Source organism: Papaver somniferum, chromosome 8, assembly GCF_003573695.1.
Source record: "Papaver somniferum cultivar HN1 chromosome 8, ASM357369v1, whole genome shotgun sequence".
Classification (NCBI taxonomy): domain Eukaryota; kingdom Viridiplantae; phylum Streptophyta; class Magnoliopsida; order Ranunculales; family Papaveraceae; genus Papaver; species Papaver somniferum.
The window spans coordinates 117,460,622-117,464,923 of NC_039365.1; the positions used below are offsets into that span (position 1 = coordinate 117,460,622).

The window sequence follows — 4,302 nt, forward strand, 5'->3', positions numbered from 1 at the left end:
TCGTCTGAGCGAAAACCTGGGTTTTCCATATTTCTCAAATATTGCTCAAGCTACCAAAAAGCCAAAAAGTCAAATGGTCTCACGATGTCCAGGCTTCTCACGATAAATATTAAAATATCATTATTTTAATATTCTCAAAATATTGGTCGCATGAGCAAAGTTCTACTTGCTCATTCAAGCAAAATCGAGAGTCTCAATCAAGATCAAACTCTTTTGGAAATCCAAAATATTGCTCGAACGCGCACCATAAAATATCAAAATTCTCAAAATTGAGTCACAGGCAATATGGTGACACGAGCGTACCACATTGACTGACCAAGGTCGGTCCTTTGGCTTGCAGAATCCGGTCCTACACCGTATTATGATTTTGACCTAATTAATCTTCCATGATTCATATTGGGTTCAAACTCTTTCCAAACAACTTGGAATTTGATCAATCGACCATCAGTTGGTCCCACGACCACCAGGGTCCGGTCTTATACCCCTGGGTCGGTCCCCTATCTCTTCATAATTAGGCTTTTACCACTTAATGCTCAGACGGGCACTATTTTAATAATGATTAAACGAGCATTTAATCATCCTTTCATCAACTGGTCTACAAAGGACTTTGGTGCATGCTCATTCGAGCACCTGGGCACTACATGGTCGGCCCATTATCCCATGCAGCCGATCCCTCTCTTACTCATCTGGTTGATTTTCAGTAAATGATCAATTGATCAACAATCGATCAAAATTAGGGTTCAAACCAAATGCTCTACAAACCATAATTCTGAGCAAGTTCAAACACTAATAATTTTATGTTGATCCATTAATAAACATCCTAATTAATTATACAGTATTCGGTCGAGCTACCAGTATTTTTAATTAATATTTTATTTGGTCTAGCTACCAATAACTCATGAATCAAGCAATATTGCTCTAACGAGCAATATTTGCTTAAACTAACAATATTTATTTTTCTCATCTATCAATACTAAATTGCTTAAGTTAGAAAAACTCGCGATCAACTGGGTTCAGAACTCATTGATTCAACTATCAATTGATCGAACGAGCAATATATTCCTCATGTCGATTCACCTATCAACATTCGAGAATTCTATTGATCCAACAATCAATATTCTGATTTAAAGTTTGATCATGCTACCAACATTTTTTCTCGACTGAGTAACATGGTTCGAACGGATGACCATCCAATATTTCTGATTCCTACTTTGTCATTCGACCATTCATGATATATTAGATCAGAAATGAGCATTCTGCATAATTCAACAATATTTTTGATTTCATGTCGAATACTCGAGAGTTAGCCTGACCTATTCTCTTATTTTCTTCTAAACCTTGAGCGACAGATTGTTGAAACTGCACATTGTTACGAGTTAACAAAGCAAGAGACTCTTCTAAACTCATAATCTTCTTATCCGAAGGGTTCTAAAACTGTGCCGGAGCTGAAGGATTCATAGTATAGCCAAAACCTGGGGAACCTGAGAGTTACTACACTGACTTTGATTCTGGCCCTTAGACCAAGAAAGGTTGGGATGGTTTCTCCATCCAGGGTTATAGGTTTCTGAATATGGGTCAAACTTCTGACTTATTGAATCTAGTGTTGTTATAAAGAGCATTGGACAACAGTATGGCCTTCCCAAGAAGGCTCTATTCTACCATTATTACCACTAGAATGACCTAATTCTAAGGCTTCTAACCTTTTGGATATGGATGCTATTTTAGCATCTGACTCATAAGATCCTTCTACCCTATTGACATTTCCCCTACTTAGAAGAATTTTTTTCTGGATTTCCCTACTATTTTCCCATTGTTGGGTCTTATCGGCGATTTCATTCAAAAATGTCATCGCCTCATCAACAGTTTTATTCTCAAACCCACCTGTGCATAAGTACTCAACCATGGTTGTTGAATAATCTAAACCCTCGTAGAGGATATGAACTAACCTAACCATCTCTAAACCATGATGAGGACATTGAGATATTAAGTCATTGAACCTTTCTAAATACCTATATAAAGATTCTCCCTCTTGTTGAGAAAAAGTACAAATTTGTGTCCTAATAGACGATGTTTTGTTCCTTGGGAAAAACTTTTGTATAAAGGCAGATGTAAGTTGGTCATAGGTGTCAATTGACTCAGAAGCCAAACTATACAGCCAAGATTTGTCTTTATCTTTTAAGGAAAAGGGGAATAACCTAAGTTTTAACGCATCATCACTAAGGTTTTTAATCTTCAGAGTACTACAAACTTCCTCAAATTCCCTAACATGAAAATAAGGGTTCTCATTCTCTTTTCCTAAAAAGATTGGGAGCATCTGTAAAGTCCCAGGTTTGAGTTCATAATTTGCTTCGGTTTCAGCTAACTTGATACAAGACGGACGAGAGGTCCTAGTTGGGTTTAATAAAGCTTTCAAAGTTGCCATTTCTGGCACTACCAAAGGACTAAGAGTACTTTCTTCACTAATTGTCAAGTTTTCAAAGCTGAAATTTCCAAAGACAGGGCTCTCAAAAGAAGAGTCTTCGAGCTCCCCGCCTTCACAAGAAGAACTACTAGGTTTATCACTAATCAAACGACCTAGAGTGTTCCTTTTCCAAGCCCGCTCTTTAATAACCTTGGGCTTACACTAGAAAAACAAAAGAAAAAGAAAGAAATCCTAAAAAGAAGGGAAGTTCTATGCAAACACAAACAAGGCTGACTCCACCACAGCAAACCTACTGATTTCTAGCAAACAAAAAGCATGATGGCTCCACTTAGATTGTTTCTAGGAATTCGTTACAATTTAAGCAAACCCCTATGGAATCAATCCGAGTTTAAGCAAGTTGAATTGAGATTAGGGAAGCTCAGTGGAGCTTTAATACCCAAGGCCTCACCGGCGTTACAAGGAGGCGTATTCAACTCACAGAAACCATCATGAACTTTGAAGCATACTTAAAAGAGTAACCAATATTTTTCGAATGACTTTCCTATTAAGCTCGTTACCCTACAGGTCTCTTTCTAGTCAAATTTTAGGCTTAGGTTCGCGTTTGGTTTCGTTTTCCTAAGGCTGGCAAGAAGGGAACGGTGATGAAATCCAAACCCTTATCTTGTATGGCCAGTCCTTTCCCTTTACTAGGAAATTAAAGCAGCCGTTTTCAAATCCTCAGCATATATGCAAATGAAGGAATACAGTAACTCGCTTACAGGGGATTCACGAGTGTTTCGACAAACTTACCTCTCGTACCAGACGGGGGATGAACCGCTGAAGTCGACTCGGGCCACGAATCCTATGTCATGTACGAACCCGAGGGGCCGAGGCGATATCGTAATCGCCGTCCTTCTCTGCAAACAATTTATATTTAAACCACCCTTCCGTAGGGTTTTAAAAAAAATAAAGTCCCAAAGTCCACAGTCAAAAGTCCAAAAATAAAGTGCAAAAGAAAAAGATAATCTAAAAAAAAATTTCTCCCTATCTCTTTTTTTTTTGATTAATATTTATTCTTATTTTCTTTCGCTCCCTTCGTTTTGCTTTTACTCCAAATCTTAAAGTATTCACCAAAAACTTTGGGAAATTTTTATTTCGCTCCAAACTCCAAAATCTGTAAGGAAAAGAAAAAAACCAAAAAACGTAAAGAAGAACAAATAAAATAAAAACGAAAAACAAATAAAAAACTAAAAAAAAAATAATATAAAAACTCTAGCCTAAAGACAAGTCCGCGTCGGCGGCGCCAAAAATTTGATGTGGTTTTAAGTTGTTGTAGGAGTAATAGGTTCGTTGAGACTTGTGAAAGCAAAATATTTTAGATTTAATGAAATTTAAAAACAAAATTTAATTCAAGATTAGGAATAACCAAGACACTGATTCCTCTATCACACATGAATAAATTATGGCAAATAATCCAAAACTCTAATTATATTTTAAGTCCCTTATTTCTTAATTCACAAATAATCAGGCAAATTCTCAAATATCAATTGTATTCCCTAAACATAGATTATGAATTGACTAAACAAAGTATAACCTATCAGATTGAATCACAACTAATTAAGAAAATTATGCAAAAAATTTAAAACTCTGCAAAAGCAGTGATTGAGTGAATTATAAATTATAAATTAGAGAAAATAAAATAGTTACCAATTATTCAAGTGTAAATAGCTTCCTCATTGCCTTGGTTGTGGGAGATTTAGCTCATTATCATGTTGGAAACACGCTCAAAAGTTGATTTCATTGCTCAAATGGTGTTTACAAATGATGAAAAGGGAGAAATAATTCAAAACCGGGTTTGTCACGCTTATAATTGTTGCAAACCAAAGAACGATAAAACAGTA

The 4,302-nt window shown here is 36.2% G+C and overlaps 1 pseudogene; it reads left to right on the forward strand.

Annotated features, from left to right (window-relative positions):
- The first annotated feature begins 1,958 nt into the window (after positions 1-1,958).
- Positions 1,959-2,058, forward strand: LOC113307265 (annotated as a pseudogene).
- The last annotated feature ends 2,244 nt before the right edge of the window (positions 2,059-4,302 follow it).